Source organism: Amphibalanus amphitrite, unplaced genomic scaffold, assembly GCF_019059575.1.
Source record: "Amphibalanus amphitrite isolate SeventyFive unplaced genomic scaffold, NRLGWU_Aamphi_draft 000047F_arrow, whole genome shotgun sequence".
Taxonomy (NCBI): Eukaryota; Metazoa; Arthropoda; class Thecostraca; order Balanomorpha; family Balanidae; genus Amphibalanus; species Amphibalanus amphitrite.
The window spans coordinates 792,696-807,215 of record NW_024881543.1 but is presented as its reverse complement, the minus strand read 5'-3'; the positions used below and the strand labels follow the sequence as shown (position 1 = coordinate 807,215).

General features: G+C 47.9%; 1 protein-coding gene across 4 annotated transcripts in view; it reads left to right on the top strand.

The window, feature by feature from the left end:
• The first annotated feature begins 9,158 nt into the window (after window positions 1-9,158).
• Window positions 9,159-14,520, top strand: part of LOC122377567 (sodium bicarbonate cotransporter 3-like) — a 118,736-nt gene continuing 113,374 nt past the window's right edge. The window contains exon 1 of one of the 4 annotated variants that reach the window (XM_043357745.1): window positions 9,159-9,299. The gene's annotated coding sequence lies outside the window, so the exon portion shown is untranslated. The remainder of the gene's footprint in view (window positions 9,300-14,520) is intronic. The other 3 variants (XM_043357740.1, XM_043357747.1, XM_043357719.1) reach the window with 3 other exon arrangements.

Here is a 14,520-nt window from a genome sequence, read left to right as displayed (position 1 = left end):
TTCACGAGTTGTGTGTCAATTTGTGAAAAATGGTCAAAATGGGGAACTTATACGGGAAAACTTTGGCTGCGATGATCTCAAGTGACCTCAGTGTTCACTTAAACGAGAAAAAACGTCCAGAATACTTCGAGTTCTGACAGAGCTTGTAAAAAGCTAACGATTCCCTTTTCACGTCTTTTTAGCCTTCTTAAATCTTACTTAGTTTATCTTTTAGATAATCGGATCTGTCCAGCCTCGCCCCCACCCCCTCCCCCCACGCACACACACGGTCCCACACCACGGCCTAGTTGGCTCAGACTTCTATCCGGGGGCGGGTTAACCTGCAGTGTTGGCTATTTCAAATGTGAATTGCTGACTTTTTTACCGTAGACTGTTTGAAATGCTAGGCTGTCTACTTCTGGCTACATCAGCCACGCTGATGCACTGCTGGCTTTTTGAATCGTCCACTGCTGTTTTAGGCTGGCCATTTTAAGAGGGAATCACTGTTGAACACCTCTGTACAAATGCAATCGACCCAATCTGCCGAGCTCCGTTCACCTCTCAGGCAGGTGACCTCGGCTGGTGGCATCCGGTAGTCTCACTACGCGCATACATACATGCATGACACGGCGCGTCTCGCCCCGATCAGCTCGACAGTGGCTGCGCGCACGATACCACGCACGGCGCTGTCCGCCGTACTACGGAGCTGCATAACTGAATAGTGTCTGCCTACCCGGCGACATAGCTACTGGCTCATGTCTGCAACTTCAGAGATGACTTGTATTCATTGACACCACTGCACTGCACGGTGACCTGTACTGGATGCAGCCCTCAGGGTTCGGACAGTGACCTGTACCGGGTACAGCCCTCATAGTTTAGACAGTGAAGTGACCTGTGCCTGACGTAGTTATGCGTCGGTATAATGTAGTATAATGTGCCAGTTGTAGTGTTAATCATGTGTTTTGTGTGCACCGGGTGCACCACTGCATTGCACGCCGCACGGTAATCTGCGCCGGGTGTGGCTCTGAGACGGTGACCTGTACCGAGTGCAGCCCTCAGACAGTGACCTGTACCGGGCGCAGCTCTGAGACGGTTAGTCAGTAGCGGCGGAACACCTTCAATGAAGGGGGGGGGGGGCACTGCCGACTTTTGGTCCCATTCTTTCCATGCAACGCCCACAGGGCTAATGTTAAAATGTCAAAATTAAGGGGGCACGGTGCCCCGCGGTGCCCTCCCCGTTCCGGGTTAGTAACTTGTACCGGGTGCAGCCCTCAGGCAGTAACCTGTACCGGGTGCAGCGTTGAGGCGGTAATCTGCACCGGGTGCAGGCCTCAGCTCTATAAGGGTGGTGACCTGTAGTCTGTACCGGGTGCTGCTCTGAGACGATTTTTTTTTTTGTACCGGGTGCATTGTTCAGTGCTCACTGCTCAGGCCACAAACGGGCAATGCACGTGCTTATGTGGGTATACTAGTATTTATTATGCATTTCGAGTGTTGGCGGGTTTGGCCGTTGGCGGGTTGCAGTGCAATTCTTTGGATACCTGCATTGGATATAAGGACAAGAGTTCGGCTATCCTATAGGCGAGACGTGAGCACATAAAGATGCACAAACTATATTTGGCTCTCTTCGAGCTATACCTAACTGGTCATTCTTTTACGCGTTTCAGGTTAGACTGAGCATAGTGAGCAAGACCGAACCTGTAAGTTTTAAAGAAGCTACGTACGGTGGTCTTATATGCTAAACATTTAAAAGTTACCTACTCTAAGACTAATCAAGCCGAGGAACCCATTCAGACGTAGGTAGGTATACGTTTGCGCTTGATTCAAATCAAAACGTATATACGTTTGATTGAAACGTAGGTTGTGGGAGAATCTATCGTTGAATCGTTAAGTGGCCCTTAGGCTTACAAGTATTGTAAGAAGCCCAAATAAATGACCAATTTATGGAAGGTGGCCTTTTGTCAATGTCAGGCTAATTTATGTTATCTTTTTAATAGTGGCGTACGTTTCCAAACTTCTTAGAAAGTGACAACTGGCATTCAGAATCGCAGCTACGAGGTCTGATAACCGATCTATAATGGGGGCAAATACAGGTTTATGAGAGAAGTGGCCCAGTAAGTAGCTGAGGACTGAGGTCTAAACAGTGTCAGCATCCAGAGTCAGCACACCGTCTTTTCGGTTGGTACTATATATACCGGGTGATCATTTTTGAATGATACAAAAAGGAAGTCGCCACGTGCAAAGATAGGACAAGATATTTTGATTTCACGTGCTGGTTTACATGAGGGACATTTGGACATTTTGTTTTTTATCAACATTGTCCAAGTCCGTCCTAAGGTACGGTAAATATCATCCGTTTTATAGCATACCCTTTTTGGACATCTTAGTGTAACGATGCAATATCTCAGCTGGATGGCTTTGCAACACAACAAATTTTAGTTCATGGCGCATGTGCAAAGGCAATAGCACGGTTATACGGGCTTCCTGGAACCTGCAAAGGATCTTGGAGTGCACGGAGACACTAAGAATAACAAAAATTCCGAAGTGGACATTGTTGATGGAAGTGCGTTCGAGTGCACTGGTTTGGCGGACCCGGGGACGGTACGGCCTTCTAGAGAATGTTGTAACCTGTCGTTTGGCCGGCTTTGTGTGACTAATTCACGCGTCTCCGACACTCTTTTCAACAAGAGTGTGCTTCTCCACACATGTTTTTGGAGAAATAAACAAATAAACAAATAAACATCCGCTCCTGTCATTGAGTTCCCGTGTCCCAAAGCTGGCAAGCCTGCAGCTTGCGAATAAGCGAGCACGACCGCCCGTCTTACAGCCCGGACTTCTCGTGACTGTACTTGAGTGTCTGGCCTCACCTAATGACAGGTGTGGTCAGATGTGAGCCGAAGACAATTGCACATCTACATAATAGTGGTAGAAGGAGACTTTACCCGGAGCATGGGACGGCGATAATCAGCAGAAAATGGTCAGACAAACCCGGCATCGAGCGGAGCTCAGCTGGTCGGCGGTCCGCGAGGGAGCATACTTTGGGCACCTCCTCTAAGCTGGCTATTGACATTAATGACTGACTGTGTGTTCCAGATAAAATGTCCCACCTATACGTGTTCGATGGGTGTGTTTGCAGGGGCGTCGCCGACGGGGGGGTCGGGGGGGGTCGTGAACCCCCCACTCTTGAAAACTGGGGGTGTCGACCCCCCCCCCTTTTTTGCGATGCTGAGTATGCTTTTTTAGCTTTTATGTCAGTGAAGCAGGCGTCAGCAACACCAACAAATACATCAGATTCAGAATCGCTTCAAGAGCTCCCTAAAGCCAATTAGCCAATTACCTAAAGTTCAATTAGCTGTGGGCGGGGAACACCAGCACAACAATATTTCTAAGTAGCCACCATTCTAGTACCTTTTTATCCCTCAAAGGATTGGACGCGCCAAAACTGCCCCGAGCGTTCGTCTGATCGTTAAAAAAAAATGGTCGCAGTCGATTCGTCGGATCAGTACCTAACTACAAAACTACAAACTAGCCTCAGCCCCATGGCTACCGTCACAACTAGCTGTACGTACAGTGCACATGTAGGGGAAAGGGAGTCAGATGGAACCGTCTCGGGCTTTCGCAAAGAAGTCGCGCAAAAAGGAGCCGATTGCAACGAAACTTCCGGTGCGCTCGAGTTAATTACCTACTTAAAAATAAATTGATATCCTTGATTCAAATAAAGATGACCTTGGTTCACTTTTCCATAACATGCTTTTAATTTAGGTATAGGATAGTTTTTGGAGCTGATTTTGAAGTTAGCGCCCATCTGAACATTTACGAAGTAGTTGTGTTGCTTATCATTACGAGCGAGCGAGCGCAGCGAGCGAAGTAAGTCTTTTCAATATAACGGAAAAATCTCAGTATGAGCGGCCCGGCCCGGCCCGGCCCGGCCCGGCCTGTAACGCTTTTGAGAGGCTTATATCTCAGCAACCGCTGGACCGATTGGCCTGCGGTCTTTTTTGCTGGGTAGCCCCATTCCTTCTACCCCGTAATTGACTACTTTTGATACATCTCAGTGACCGTCGTGGCACGTGCCACGTGAAAAGTCAAGGGTGTTCAAGCTGTTTTGCAAAAGTAGTGATTTTGAGAGGCCCATATCTCAGCAGCCGCTTGGGCGATTGTCTTGCGGTAATTTTTGTAGGGTAGCTGCATCCCTTCTACCAAAGGTCGGATATTCTTGATCTATGTGAGGGACCCCCACTGCACGTGCAAAATGCAAAAAGAAGAGGTGCCAAATTTGTTCCCATTTCAATAACTCGGTAATTACTGGGGCGATTTCGCTGAAACTTGGCATACAGGTAGGCACCCACCAGACAATGCATTCCCATGTGTTGCGGTTAGGGTGCTACTGCACGTGCGCACGTGCAGGGGGCGCTCCCAGATCTCGAGAACGGCTGGGCCGATTGCGCTCAAATTTGGTACACAGTTGGGGACCATTTAGTAGGGTGCCGTGCAAAAGTCGGTTTGGACCCCTTTTGCACGTGCGCACGTGCAGAATGCCGCTTCCAGATCTCAGGAACGGCTGGGCCGATTGCGTTCAAATTTAGCACACCGCTAGCGACCGGTTAGAAGGGTGCTTTGCACAAGCCCGTTGGAAGTACCCTCTCGCCCTTGCGCACGTGCAGGGCTCACTATCTCGCTCGCTCGTTCTTCGCCTAAAAGGCGTTTTACTGGTACATATAACATGTTAGGAAGCAATCGGTGGTGGTCATCCACTATTAGGTAGGTACTGGTCGATCTGACCTGACCTGATCTACCCCAAATGCATGGAGTCATCTTCGTTCAAAACTAAGATAACATTCGTAATCAGAACCTCGAAAAACCATCACAACTTACATTCGCAAAGTTCTAGCAGGTCCCGAGTTTCCCTACTTATTGGCGATGACCTGAGTCCTGAGATGACCCGAAACCTTGTAAATGGGTATCATCGGCTTTCTCTCGTCACGGGCAGCATGCTCTTTTTTCGCAAACCTCTAGATCGATCAGGGGTCGAAAGCATACCTCAGCGTTACTTCAGTATACGTTATACGTTAGCGACTGGGAACCCACCAATAGAAGGGCTACAGTGAAGCAGAAAACACATTCGATAGCTCTTTCAACGCTCTTTCGCTAGCTTCGCGTCAGATTTCATCTCAGGTCTATGTTTTGCCCATAGAAGGCAAACAGCTAACTGGACAGATTCTGCCGAAACATTTGCTTTGCAATAAAGTCATCAGATTCCGTGAATTTGTATGGTATTTAGATATGTTGTCTTGTCACCACCGTGTTTATCTCTTTGAGACGCGTCACATGAGTTAAAATTTGACCATTCAGAATTAACGTTAAAACGACCTCAGGTCAACGTTATGTCCTGATCGAAAAAGGACCTCCTGCTGCATATGAATGGATCCGTGTTGTTGAGCTGAACAGTGAACACCTTCCAGGTGCTGTCATCGCTCTACCGCGTCTTCGTCAAAAGTTGTAGAAAAAAATGCTGGTGGCCATCGATGGACATTTCTTCCACTAATCACCTTTCGAGTCATCACTCGCCATAAGTTGCACCCTGTCCCAGGCAATGATGAGCTGATTTGTCATGGCTCCAAAGATATTTTGCGTTTCTGACGAACTTTTTCAAAGCAGGAGGCATTCGTGCTTTTTCTAATTTCTCATTATTTTCTAATGATGAGGTCACGTATTTGACCTGCCTCCAGATCATAGATGTAAATCCTCAGAATCATGAATTGCTGACACGTAAAACCCCATACATTAGGTATACAGTGTACCAAATTTCGAAGTTATGGGAGAGAAGCTACAAGAATGGCGAGAGGGGAAAGTTTTTTTATAGAGGTATACCGTATAACTGAACTTGACATGGCGACCTGAAGTGACCAGTGATAATTTTTACGCAAGTGATGTAGGTAGGCATACCTACCTAATAGGTTATACCAAATTTCGCGGCGCTGCGCGCCGATTTGTTACACGCGCACACACACACATACGCACGCACAAAAGTGTGGCAAAAAAAACACCCCTACCCATCGGGCGAAGACTAGAAACCCGACCCCCCCACTCAAAAATCCGTGGCGACGCCCCTGTGTGTTTGGTTTAACTATCCAGCTTAACACATGGCTGATATTAACAAATGTTTTTGTATCATTCAAAAATGATCACCCGGTAGGTACTTCAGCTAGTGGATAGGTAGGTATTAGTACCTATGTCGCTCTCGCTAGGTAGCTAGGTATCTTTCCAATCCGTTTCTGAACCTCTCGAAGTCTATATTTTATTTCTAAGGATATGTTAGGAAATGTTTCCAGCTAGAAGCTAACAAATATGCGGACAGAATGGTGGGGACACTTTCCCTGGCCCCTTCCCCTCCCCAGTTCGCCCAGTCGGTCATTCTACGACTGCAATCCCGGATCCCGTTCCCGACCCCAGTTCGGCCGGCCACGAGGCCTCTCCCCCCCCCCCCCCCCCCACTCCGCCCCGGCCCCAGGCACCAGCTTAGCCCCTCCCCTTGCCCCTCCCTCTACTCTGCATGCCCCCATAGCGCCCCCGGCGCCGGCCGTTGGCGCATGCGCAATTAGCCCATGGTGTGTCAACAAGGCTGAAAATCGAATGCAGCGGCCCCGTCCACGCGGATCAAGGCCGTTCATGTTTTGAGCGGCTTTGAGTGTTGTGGGACGGGTCAGTCGCCTCTTGTGTGTAATTTGTCGTGTGTATGGTGATCGAGCGTGCTAGTGCAACGTGTGATACTGTTGTGAAACTCATTATCGAATATTTATTTAGTATGAGAAGCCAAGACCCTGGATGCCGTCATTGTCTTGCTTTCCAGTTCAAGTTTCTTTCGTTGTCGTACACGTTATCATTGAGTGCTTCGGATTCAAGAAAATATGGAGTCAATATCACACAGAAGGAAACCCTACGGGTAAGTCCCTGTCAGTGCATGCTTTCATTATTTTGGAAGAAAATCTGCCGTTACTTATTTGGTGAACGGTGGAAGCCGGATAAATATTTGAGACATGTGATGTCAGGTCTCGTTGACACCTAACCTCGTTGACCCTTGTTCAATTACCAGACCGTGCATTGTGCATGTCCAGAGTGCTGGATCCGTGATCCATCTCAGTGGCTCCCAAGGCAAGGTGCAGACATTTGATTCCGTCGGATCGGACGTGAAATCTCTCCGATAATCTTGATGTAACTGATCTCAAGGATCCATTACAATTCAAAGACATTCAATATGTTCATATTGATACATATTGATTTTGCATTGCTATATCAATATGTTCCGAGAAATGAGCAAGCCTGTGAAAAAATCCCAACCGATTGAATCGATATCAGTAACTGAAGCGATATAATAAGACTGAATTGTGAGCTGGGGTCATATTGGATTGGATTCACAAGTTTGCAATGCGGCAGATCCCAGCAAGAACATCCTAAGTGTCAAAATTTTCGAAATTGAGTTTTTTTTTTGTACCATTCGACTCAGCTGGTCGAGCTGAGTCGAATGTCGAATGTTATACAAATTGAAATATCTTTCGAAAATTTGACACTTTGGAAGCTCTTGCTGGGAACTGTCGAATGGTTCTGATAACAATCTGATAACAATGTTGTTGGCCTGATCACTGATGCCAGTTATAGTCATGAGTCATTCATGTCTCATGGCTTGGCTATTGTCTTCGACCTCGTGTATCGTTGTGCTAGGTTACGGGAAAGCTGTCAATAATATCCGACTATGAAAATATTGCATATATCCACTTTGTGTTTGTAGGTATCGGTTTGGTACATATCTTAACAGCTTTTGACGAAAAATGATCAAGACAAGACTTCAAAACCTATACTGATGCTGTCCCATTTTTTGGACGTTTGACCTGAGCCGGGCCTGATCATTGACTCCACATTTCAAAGATTAGAACGAATTGTCTCCGAAAAGCTTCCGCTTTCCGCCTCGTGCGTCTCGCTGGGACAATTTATTCAGTAGTTATCAGCTGGGGGGGGAGGAGGGGGGGGGGGGTTACCTCCTAACGGAGGTAGCCCAAGTGCCGCGATCACTTGGGCTAGGTCTTGTGCTGGTCAACGGCACACGGGCCAGACCCTGTCCGCTATCAACTGGTAGCTGGAAAACGCCCAGCTGTCCACGGAACCGCCGATCGATAGGTGAGCATTGCTGCTCACTGAGCAATCGCACCCCGCTCTGCCCGATAGAAACGCAGCGCTCTGTGAGCCACAGTCCGCTGATATGACAGTGTGTGAACTAGCGAAAATGACCCCCGGTCTGGATAAGTCCGCGGGTTTTGGGTGTTTGAGTCGCGTGGTTCGTATCATGAAGTTTCTATTTTGCTGAAGAGACCAAGTGTTCGTACCTTAATGGCCGGCAAGAAAAAAAGACAGTCTAATATAACTATAGAGACAATACAGGAAAGATGTGAAAGATGGCCGAAAACATTTATTGGTGATATTTTGGCCAAGGCAACAGGCCTTCATCAGAATATAACAAGTGTACAAGAATACAATTAATGAATCGTATTCTTGTACACTTGTACACTTGTTACATTCCGAGGCAGGCCTGCTGGGCGAAATATCACCAATATATGTTTTTGACCATTACATAATTTAAATATCGAGGAGACGTCAACTTTTTCTCCATTTTCTAACACTTATGTTCATAGTGTTCCTCGCAAGAGCGCTCCAAAGAATAAGTTCTGAAGACACAGTTCATATTTTTCGATCTAGATGCCTACCGGCACATAGAATGCTTTCGTTCATGCCTGTCCGGTTCTCATATGCGCCTTTTGGACATCCAGGTATAGGGGAAGACGTTTGCTGTAAGCGAAACATAACCGTCTCTATTATTTTCACCACCCTATTCATTTTTAAATTTCCGTCAATTTTATCTACTGTCGATATCGCTCGTCGCCCAGTCTGTGAAACATATCCTCAGCGCCTGGTCGCCGGTTGTTTCCAGTTCCGGTGACTCGACTTCCCGTTCACCGGTCGTCACCGGGCTGTCCCGCTGCGCAGACCCCCCTCCCCCTCCCCCATATCGTCGGTGCCGACGGGCGTCTGCGCGCGCGCGCCCGCTCGCTGTTGACGTCACCGACCAGCTGTGCGCGTGGCCGGCCGGCCGGCGGCGGCAGCGGTGGCGAACGAGAGGAGAGGCCGGCGGCAGTGTGGTGGGCGCCGGCGACCGGTGTTGTGGTGGTGTGGCGCGCGCGCGGCCCGGTCAGGTGTGAGCCGTGTTTGACCCGGCGGTGGTGGTGATTGAACAGGGCGGTTCAGCGGTCAGCACCGGCGCGCCAGGTCAGGTGAGCGGTCAGCCCCCTGCTGCCGACAGGGCGCGGCCAGCGGCGGGCGCCCATATGCGTGCGCGCAGCGCGCGGCGAGACTACTTGGAAGTGATCAAACCACTCTGTTGGATTAGCATGTAATGTATTGGATTACCAGAAAATGGAAATTGCCCTACGCGATCAGCTCATCAGGGTTCCAACCCGAAATTATGCGCGGGTACCGCTCTGCAAATGGGATTGCCACGACACATCAATCTGCGCAACATTTAAATGAGCCGATAGTAGAACTACGCTACGCTAGGTGTATCTATTCAGCGGTTTGCATACGTCGGTATCTGGACAGCGCATCGAGCAACAGCGCCGTGGCATTGTTCTTTACTGCCGTGAGGGGAGCGATACGGGGCCGTCGTATGTCGCCGCCTCTGGAGTCTGGAGATTGCACTCACGTTCAATACATTCATGAGGTGGTGAGTGGGCCGTAGTACGCCATCTCATAGTGCAATCTCCGCCCGCGGCCGCTAAACAGGGGAAATTTATACAATGCATGCAGTGAGACCATCTTTGATTAGGAGAACATATGTGCTCTGCGATAAACCCTGGCACAGCGTCTAGGCGGCAGATGGACTTGGGGCTGCTTGATTTAATAGGGGACATTTTCCCTGTTTAATTATTACTTCTTTGGTGATCTTTTTCTACAAATGCTCGCCAGTGACAAAAATATTCGGTCCACAGTTGCGGCTTTATCAAATTTAGCCTGTCAGGGTTAATTGTATGTGTATTACGCGATGAATGGTTCGGCAAGCTGGACTGAGGAAGGACGATATTGTACGAAAGGGATGGCCACTGGCCAGCTAACTGCCAGCCCAAAGACCCCGGTTCAAAGCCTGACCATCTCAAAGTCGTTTGGCTCGGCTGGAACCAAGGCCTCCACTCCACTTAAAATAATTTTTGAGCTCCATGTTTTGGTTGAATTATTTTTGTGTAATTAACCATAAGTGAATAGTTTTTCTGGTGACGGAATGTAGGACAAATGTCATATGACGAGGCTGTCGAAAAGTTGCTCCGTAATTGCATGGAGTGCCGGGTGGGGAATATTTTGATTTCATAACCTATAAGCAAATTTTTTACCTTGCGATTGTAGACCAGAGTGTATAAAGGCGCAGACTGCAGCAATCAACGCTACGCTCATTGCTCCCTTTGTGTGCAATCTTCGTGGTCCATGCTTCTTACCAACGTTCGAGAAGTGGACAATTAAAAACCGGCGATTGTATGATATGCCTGGAAACTTTTGCGATAGGGATATTTCGCAATCTCCATGCGTGCGATACCTGTTATGATTGGCGATTTGGTCATTAATATTTATATAACTTGACCTTTCGGTAGCTGACCTACTTAATAGTTATAATTACAAAATATACCTTTTATTTGGATCACTAGTTGACTTCATCAGGCTCTTGATAGTCATTAATTTCTCTCTAGTCGACCTGCGCTATCTTTTGAACTTGCATCCAATGGTTTTAATCTCGTATTAGAAATGCACACTGACCAACAGTGGATGCGTTTAATCGTAGATGCTCGTGAATATTCGCATCTGACGCATTTGGCGGCCTCATTGTGCTGGTACTCCTATTGCTATTCTCTCTCGCCCCGTCTATCACTACCCACGAATTCGCCGTTCCGTCAAGCCGGTCAGCTCAGCGCGCGCCCTGCAGGTCAGATGCGTCTCGGAGGTCACTGACCCGTCCGTGGACCCCCACCGCTCACCGCTCGATGCAGCGAACTCTTCCAACCGCGCCATGGCTGCCGCGCGTTGAATTTAGACGACCAGCTCAACGCACACGGGCTGCGCAGGTAATCCTTCGCTAACTAACGAGAAGTTGGACGGCCAACTCGGTCTGAGGTATCTGCGGCGTCAGATGCCGTGAAGGTGCTGGATGTAGTTGGTCAGATATGATGAATCTCAGATATGGTGAGATATGGAGTGATGCGAGGTCGGTTGCTTATGGATGATTCGAAAAAGGTGTTTCGAAAAGCTTTGCTGCGGTAGTGTTGCCCTTCCCACAGCGTTTCTGCTGGATTTAGCTCCTTTGCAATCGCAGCAACATTAATTAAGCTCAACTCCTTCACAAACTTATAGTTATTTGCGGCTCCGTGCATTTACGGATGTAGGTGCACATAAATTAAACAAAGTTCAGTGCTAAATTGGGATTGTTTTCACGGCACTGGGGTAGGCGATGTGCTATGATGTTATCGATATTTCCGTCAAAAGCAATGGCGGCAATAATTGGACCAATGCTGCCAAACAACCCGGAGCAGGGCATCGTTTCAAAAGCTGTTGTGGTTCTCATTCAAACTGTATAGCGCGGCCAGTGACCAGTTTTGTAGGTATGTACTTTTCTGTTCAACAAAACAAGCTGTTTGTGTGACATTACTGAACTAAGCTGGTCGTGTCGACTGCATCTGGCGAACCATTCTTTTCATTCGTAATTAAAGCGTTTGACAAATGAGCCACTTATCCAAGCATTATTTGGTCCATCGACCCCATACAGATAAATATTAGAATGAAATCAAATGCTAGTATATCGACGCGCATCTCAGTAAGTCATTCGCTATTTGCCATCAGGGATTCGGAGAAGCGGAAACGTGCTGTGATGGTGACATAACAGTCGTACACTTAGGTCAAAGTAGTTTGCTCCACACCTTCCTCCATACGTGAGCTATCCGTTATTAGGTTATCCATATTCTTGTCGGGTCCGGGCACTTAACTGAACTCCCCACTCCATTTATTGCGCGATACCAAGTGCATAACTTAATAAAAGTCTTCTTGTTTTCGTCTGACACCGAACTGAAGGTCAAATGTATATGGGGTGACGTTTGCGCTACAGTTTGCACGCCTTTATACACTGAAAACAAAATGACACAAAAAACGACTAAAAACGCACAGGCAGAGCGTGTTAACTAGGCTTTCTTGTGAACCCTGCATCATGCATTTTTTGACCCGTCGCAGACGTGTCAATTTACAAATGTGTTAACCCAGTCGTGCTGTGTCCTAAAACACAATATCATTGTGTCTTCAACACATAAGGCTTGTGTGAATACATTTGCAGAATACAAGGTAAATGTGTTACTAAATTTAACCGGGGCGCAGTTGAAGGGACTTTGGCTTTAGCTGGACAGGCTGACTGCCAAAGCCGGGCCCCGAGTGGAATCGGGCGCTCCGGTGCGGTCAGGGCTGAGTACCCGGCCGGCCGACCCATACGGTCAGGGCGCGGTCAGGGCTGAGCACGCGGGCGGCCGACCCATACGAGGCCGCCGACCCATACACGAGATGGAGTTGCGCCCGGTCGGCTGCTTCAGAGTCGAAGGGTGAACGCGTCACGTGGACGGCTCAATCAGTGCATCATGTGACAATGTCCCAAATTGGAGGACTACTGTACAATACAGTTATCCAGATTGCCGGGATAAATTTTCACCCACCGAATTTTCAAATATATCCTATATAGACCGAGGAGTTTCTTCCTCCAAGCAGACGTTAATTAGCTATGCTTCAGCTTGCACTTGATGTAATCAGCGCATATTGCTCTAGACAATTTATCATGTATCGACTCCCTCGGCTGTATTGTGCATTTTGACCTTTCTCAAAACACTTTGGCAATTTTTTACAAAAACCCAGCATAAAAGTCGGTGCTCGAAAAACGCCCTCTATTATCCCCATCTGAAGTTAAGGTTCAGAGGTCGCTCACTGGTGGATGGCACGGTGTATTTGTGCAAGGGTACACATCTACCATATCCGACAACACATGATTTCGATACACTGATGCATTACATTCGTCCAGCGTGCTTGGCACGATAAAATTGTGTCATTATTCTGTTTTATGTGTTATCAAACGTGTCGAAGGTCCCGCCAAGCGTGAAAATACACAGCCTTATTGTGTTTTGGGTGCGATGAACACATGACTGATGTGTTACCAGTACAGAACATGCCCTCACTGTGTCGATTTGTTTTCAGTGTAGGGTCTCATACGGCTTCACGTGGTGGTCAGAGGTGGAACCCAAAGACAGCGATGGCCGGCTGCCAACGGCTGTGAATATCAACAAAAAAAGGATGGCCGCCTTCCTGATTTCGTCAGTCTTTCTGGTAAAATAAACGTCACTCAGATGAGAAACCATGCTTCTCGTTTGCTTTCATACAGCACCACAGAGGCTCCCCAATTTGACGCTTACATAAAGCTGTTATTAAAGTGTTATTACACCAGAATGCGTTGGTTATCTTTGAGCTACTTAATTGAATGACTCATCAGCGCCGCGGTAGGTATTCTGGGGCCGTGAGCGCTGCAATGACTGGATCACGTGTGAACGACCTCAGGTTAATGCTCCTCCCGCGGCGCGGGCACTGACACGAGCTACACGCATCTGCGGCACACCAAAAAAGCGGCGCTCTCTTTTTGGCGGAGGTTTCGGGCGCGGATTTCATCCAAGGCTGTCTGGTTGTGGGGCGGGTGAGCCCATTATTCTCCCGTCTGCTCTCCGGGCGAGGGAGAGGGGACAGGCCGGCTGTTACCCCGGACCACACGTCCGTCCCCGCTTCAACCGTTCATGGTCGCACGCTGACCCACGCCGGGCTGAAAGGGATCGGAAATCTTCTCACCGTACGGCGCGCCGTGTGGCTGTTTCTCAAGTTTGATGATTAGATATTACATTTAAAATGTCAATGAATGATTGAATGACAATAAAAGACGTTTGAGCTGGATGATTTCTGATGCAATTTGTTTTCTGACCTGTGTCTTTATAAAAGGTCCTTCCAATGTTTTCTCGCGGAATGGCGACATAACGGTACGATACGAATCCTGAAAAACATGATGCATGCTGTAACTTAAGACGCATTCATCGTTTTTCCTATCAGCGTAGGTATGTACTTATAGACTGTGCCGGATTCCGGCTATCCATTCTCGCGTTCAAAATGCCGGTTTTGAAATACGATAAGTAGGTAAGTTCTATTTATACCTACTGACGAGGCATTCTGCAACTGCAACGGAGTATGTTTTTCATATTTTGTGTCGCTTCTAACGTAGACCTCATTGAAGCTATTTATATGGGACTTTGATATAACGTCTGTAACACATACTGAATGTCAGGATTGTGTAACATGTTGCGCGCAACTGGTGCGTCAATGCCGCATTAAATTCCACTAGTTACACATCCGTGATGTAGCAACTCTCCTGGTGGAAATAAACCAGCC